This window comes from Eschrichtius robustus, chromosome 16 (genome assembly GCF_028021215.1).
Source record: "Eschrichtius robustus isolate mEscRob2 chromosome 16, mEscRob2.pri, whole genome shotgun sequence".
NCBI lineage: Eukaryota > Metazoa > Chordata > Mammalia > Artiodactyla > Eschrichtiidae > Eschrichtius > Eschrichtius robustus.
Window position 1 is genome coordinate 4,682,118 of NC_090839.1, and position 6,570 is coordinate 4,688,687.

Below are 6,570 nucleotides of genomic sequence, written 5' to 3' on the forward strand. Positions count from 1 at the left end.
TCTTGGTAAATTCTTCTCTCCTTATGTAATGGCCCTGTTTATACCTGGTAGTTTTTTTTTGTACTGAAGTCTTCTTTGTCCGATTTTAATATAGCCACTTCTGCTTTATTTTGATTCGTGTTAACTGTGTATTTTTTCCATCCTTTTACTTTTAATCTGTCATTATGAGCAGCCAACAAACTTTTTCTGTAAAGGGCCAGTGCGTAAATCTCTTAGGCTTTATGACCACGTAAGGTCTCTATCTCCTATTCCTCCTCATCTTCTTCACAACCCTTAGCAATTGTAAAACCATTCTCTACAACAGTTCATGTGCTGGATTTGTCCTGTGAGCCAGTTTGCTGCTCCCTCTACAGTTAAATTTAAGATGGATTTCTTAGAGACATCATCTAATTGGGTCTTTTTTCCCCCCAGTCCAATGTGGTAATATCTGTTTTTAATTGCCGTATTTAGACCATTCAGATTTAATGCAACTATTGCTATAGTTGAATTTAGGTCTACCATTTTATGATTTTTCTATCTTCCTCATTTTTTCCCTCTGTTCCCTTTTCTGCCTTCTTTTGAATTATTTTAATTTTTTTTTAGTGTTCTATTTTGTCCATTGAATTTTTGACTCTTATGTTACTTTTTAGTTGTTGCTTTAGGGATAATATATCTCTCTCCAACTTTTCACCATCTATTTAGTGCTAATATTTTACTGTATGTATGTATGTACTGTATGTAAAATATAGAAACCTTATAATCATATAGTTATCTTTACCATCTCTATGCTATACCCTCACCTGCTGTTATAATTGTCAAGTATCTTACATCTATATACATTGAATCTCCCCAACAATGTTACCCTGTTTGCTTTTTAAAGTTATACGTATTTTAAAGTACTCAAGAGACGTAAAGTAGTCCATTATATTTGCCCAGATATTTATCTTTTCTGTTGTGCTTCCTTCATTCCTGATGTTCCAAGTTTTATTCTGGTATCATTTCCCTTTTGTCTGGAGAACATTCTTTCATATTTCTTTTCAAGCAGGTCTGCTGGTGATGAATACTTTCCATTTTTTCCTTTTTCTGACTAGGCCTCTATTTTGCCTTCATTCTTAAAAAATATTTTTGCTGGATTTAGAATTCTGAGTTGACGGTCCTTTTGTTGCGAATTTCCAAGCATGCCGTCTTGTTTCCCTGTCTTTTGACCACCATTGTTTCTGATGAACCGTTTCCAGGCATTGCTCACCTCCATGTAAGGCATCATTTTTCTCTGTCTGCTTTCAATCTTTTTCTTTATCTTTGGCTTTCAGTCACTTGATTCTGATGTGTCTGGGTGTGGTTTTGTCTGAGTTTATCCTGTTTGGAGTTCTTGAAGCCTCTTGACCTGTAAAATTTATGTCTTTTGACATATTTGGGAAGGTTTAGCCATTATTCTTTCAAAAAAATTTTTTTTTGTTTGGATTCTGGTGGAAACAGTGAACGTTTGGGCCATTCAAAACAAATAAGTTCTGGAGATCTACTGTAAAACACAGGGCCTACGATTAACAATACTGTATTGTATACTTTAAAAAGTATACTTTAAAAAATTGCTTAGAGGGTAGATCTTATGTTAAGGGCTCTTAACCACAAAAGGAGAAGAAAAACGAAGGGGCGGGAGGAAACTTTCAGAGGTGATGGATAAGGTTATCGCATCGATAGTGATTTGATAGTGATGATGGTGTCCCAGGCTCCAAATACAATTATCTATAATTTGTAATATAAATCATTTATTATAATTTATAATTATAAATCTATAATTTACTGCATTAGCTATCTGTAAGTTTTCTGTGTCAGTCATATCTCCATAAAGTAGTTAAAAAATTTTTTTTCTGCCCTCATCTCTTCCTGTTCCTCTTTTAGGAATTTCAATGACTTGTTAGATCTTACAATATTGACTAACAAATCCTGAGGCCCTCATTTTTAAAAATCCTTTCTTCCAGTTCTTCGGATTTGATCATTTCCATTGATCTGTCTTCAAGTGTACTGACTCTTTCCTCTGTCATCTTCATTCTGCTATTAGCCTATTCAGTGAAATGTTTATATCTTATACTTTGCTTCTCAGTTCTAAAATTTTTATTTCTTGCTAAGTAAACTTTTTCTTTAATAAAATTTTACATTTACAGGAGGTTGCAAAGATAATAGTGTTTCCAAATACCCCTCGCCCTGTTTTCCCTAATGTTAACCTCTTTCATTGCCATGAACTATGGTATGTTTGTCACAACTAAGATAACATCGTGGGTACATTATTATTAGCTAAACTCCAGACTGTATTTGGATTTCACCAGTTTTTACACATATGTCTTTTCTTTTCTTTTTTTGGTTCCAAAATTCAATCCAGGATACCACATCACATTTAGTGATTCTTTGTTATAGTTTGTCTCTCTTTGCCAAAACTTCTGTTTTTTCCATTCATTTTAAGACCGTACGGCTTTACCTCATGGAGGATAATTAGAACAGCTGCTTCTAAGTCCTCGTCTGATAACTCCAACATCTGGGTCATCTCGGGGTTGTCATCTTTTGATTGCCTTTTCCCTAGAGACTTGGTCAGAGTTTTCCTGGTTCTTGGTGTGCTGAGTAATGCTGGATTTTTATCCTGGACATCTTGTTTGTTTGTGTTATGTGAGAAGACTGGATCCTGTTAAAAACGCCCTGGAGAATGTGGGTTTCCTTCTCCTTTTTCCATTTCCTCCTCCCCCTTCCCTCCCCCATCCTCCTGGTTCTGTTTTAGCAGCTGGGTTCACGCTGCAAGCTCTGTCTACCTTCTGTGGGCACTGGCTCCTGTCCATTCAGCTGCCAGGCTCCGGTGGCGCTGGTTTCAAATGCCCACGTGCGTCCCACTCAGAGGTCAGCATGGACATGAGTGGTGGTGTCTCAGGTCTCAGCTCTGCTGACCTCCCCAAGCCCCTGGCCCTGGGACCGGGGCCTGTGCAGCTCTGCTCCCACAGGCACCCCATCCCCCCAGCCATGGGCTCAGCAGGACTCAGCTGGAGGCTCAGGGAACCCTCTGCCCGGCTCTGGATTTCCCTCCCTCTGGGCAGCTCTCTGCTTTCCAGGTCTCCACCCTGCAACTCCAGCTGCCTGGGCCCTTCCCAAGTCCTCAGCTCTGTCCCCCCTGTCGCTCAGGAGCCTCCCTGGGCTCTGATTGGGTTCCTCTGGGCTGTGATGCAGCCAAAAGGCCTCTGGGCCATCAGCTGGGGCAACTGGGCAGGCAGCTCATCGCATTTGCTTCCTTTCTCTCTGGGATAACCCTCTCACGCTGCCTGTTTTCTAGTGTCTGAAAAGCATTGCATTCTATGTGTTTGTCTGGTTTTCTCACTTGCTTAATGCAGGAGGGTAACTCCAGTTCCTCCCCTCCAACCTGGCTGGAAATGGAGGTCAGACCCAGCCCTTGGGGGGGTGTTAAACACTGGCTTTTTGCTTCTTTCCCGGCAGAACACCCCCTCCCCCGACCCCGGAACTGCATCACCATGACCGTCACCTGCTGGGCAGCCCGGAGCTCCTCTCTCGCACACCCACCCGTAAGACTGCGGCTTTCTGGTGGAATTCCTGCCACCCCAAGGCTCCAGCAACTTTCTACTGTTGTCACTCTCCAGTTTCTTCAAATTGCTGTCTTTCCCACTTGTTAAGAGTTTAGACTTGCCCGCCATGGGTCTTTCATGACCACTGACACCGTTTTGACCCTCTCAAGGTGGATGTTAGACCGTGTTCTTTTTAACTGATGGAGGGACTTAAGTGCAGCTGATTAGGGCACTGGGGCCAGGTCACGTGACCGGGAAATGGCAGGGGCGGAGCCGGCAGGGCCATAAAACCTGTCCCACTCGTGCCCTGCGGAGGAACAGGAACGTGGCGTCCACGACCGCGAAGGTGGCCATCAGCTTTTAGGGCCAGACACCTGGGAACCGTAGCCCCTAGGATGCTGGCTCTCACCGGCCCTCCTTAAACCTGGCCTCCACAGCAACTTGGTTGATCCCAGCCAACACTGGGTGCTGACGTGGGTTCCCTTCTGTGCATGGGAGGCAGGGGGCAGGCCTCTGGTGACCTGCAGCCAGAGGGCTCTCTTGAAGGTGTCAATTCAACCTGCCTCTCACCTGCACAAAACACCGCCATGGCTCCCCTTGCTCTTTGAATAAAAACTCCACTCCCGCCCACGGCCCGCGAGGCTGTACCTGCCCATCACACCCACCCCCCCTGCCCTCGTCCCCACACCCCTCTCCCCCTTCCAGCCTCGCTGGCCTCCTTCCCGCTCCTCCAGCTTGTCACGGCCTTTCCCACCCCAGGGCCTTTGCACACGTGGTTCCCTCTGCCTGAAATGATTTCTTCCATCTTCTGCATCATTTAATACTCACTCATCCTTGCAATCTCAGCTCAGATAGCACTTCCCCAACTAGCCCTCTCCCCAGGGCCCCCTCTTAGAGCTGGGCCGTCCCCTCTGCTATAACTGTCGTCTGTGGGCTGTTTATTTATAGCCCATTTCCTTGCCAGAGCCGGGGAGGAAATGGGGCTGCCTTGTCTTCCATCCACAGGAGGAAACGGCGCCTTCCTCGGGGGGGCCCAGCAGGCTGGCGGGACTGTGCTTTGCCAGGCCCTTGCAACCCTGGCTGACAACTTGCCTACACACACACAAAAGAGCCCTTGACAGGCGAGAGAGGCATGGAGGGCCCTTGCCCTGCACTCGGCACCTTCTCCAGATGGTTCCCAGGACAGCTGGCAGGAGGGAGTGCAGGGCGTTTTCGTTCTGTGCTGTCTTCTTGGCTCGGGCGCAGAGGATGGCAGCTCCCACGTGTAATGGGGTCCCTCTTCCGTGACGACTCACTCCTCGTGCAAGGCGGCCGGGCCACCTCCTGTTGTCATAACCCCAGGAAACCTTGATTTCGGAGACCTGCTGTACCTCCACCTGGAGCACCCCTTCCCTCCCCACCTTCAGACGGGGAAACCGAGGCTTGGGGGCTGGTGAGGGGCCGGGACAGGCTGGCCGTGTCCACTGTCCTCCTGTGCTGAGCGCCTGCCTTGGGCATCTTCACAGCAGCCTCCGGGCGGTGGGAGCACGAGGACCCGAGCCTGATGCCCGCTGGCCTCTTAGGCCTTAAATGATGCTCAGGTGTGCGGGGCAGGTGGGAGCCGTGTGCGCCGGCGCAGGTGCAATTCCAGGGCCGAGTGAGGCCCGGGTGGAGGGAGGGCGCACAGAGGGCAGAGGGCAGAGGGTGGGTGCTGCCTGGTGAAGACCCCAGACTCCCCAGTGGCAGGATCCTCTGTCACCCTTTCCTCCGGCTTCGGGGACTGAGGGGCCCCAGGTGAACACAAGGGTCATTCAGCCCATCTTAGCAGGGAGCCCTGGCAGCCAGGCGGGAGGGAAGCTTCCACACGCCCCTGGCTGGTTTGGTTCTCAGCATCGTGTTCTCCTTTCCCTCCAGCCTCAGGAATGTGTCTCTGGTCAGAAACGTGGAAGCATCCGGCAAACACGCGGTGTGTTACACAGACACGGCGACACGGGGCCAGCTGGTCCAAAGGCTCAGCCTCGCCAGGAGCGAGCCCGGGTAGGTGTCCCCTCTGCGCGCCGGGCGCGGGCGGGGGCAGCAGCGTGCGGGCTTTTCCTTGTTTAGGCAGCACTTCCCCAGGCGCGTGGTGTCCCTAGGACACAGGTAACCGGCTCACCGGCTCCAGCTCTCAAGCCACAAAACAGGCAGGGTTGGGGTTTGAACCCAGTTCTGCCGGCCCAGAGCCCGTGAGCAGCACGCTCAGATCACAGGAGGCCGGAGGGTCCAGGGCCATTTGACAGATGGGGAAACCGAGGCCCAGAGCCTGGGGCTGCACACGGAGCTCCCGGGGGGCATTTGGCCAGTGACGGGCCCCGTGAACTGGCCGCTTCTGTCTGGCCAGCCTCGGCCTTGAGCATCTGTGGACTCGCCTCCTTCTTCCACGGACCGGTGCACACAGGCCTGATGACTGCCTACCGCGCCCTGCGCTATGGGGAGGGCTGCCAGAGGTCAGAGGGCTCTGGACGGAAGGCGGAAATCATGCAGAGAGAGCGAGCCTGGCCCCCCTGGCCTTGAATCTCCCGCCTGCCCGAGACACACACACACACACACACACACACACACACACACACACACACACACACACACGCTTCCTGCCCGAGACACACACACACACACACACACACACACACACACACACACACACACACACACACACACACACACACACTTCCGTGCCCCGAGGTGGGAATAAGATAATTTGCCCTGCACGAGGGAAGGCAGAAATCATGCAGAGAGAGAGAGCCTGGCCCCCCTGGGCTTGAATCTCCCGCCTGCCCGAGACACACACACACACACACACACACACACACACACACACACACACACACACACGCACGCTTCCGTGCCCCGAGGTGGGAATAAGATAATTTGCCCTGCACGAGGGAAGGCAGAAATCATGCAGAGAGAGAGAGCCTGGCCCCCCTGGGCTTGAATCTCCCGCCTGCCCGAGACACACACACACACACACACACACACACACACACACACACACATCACTCACACACACACACACACA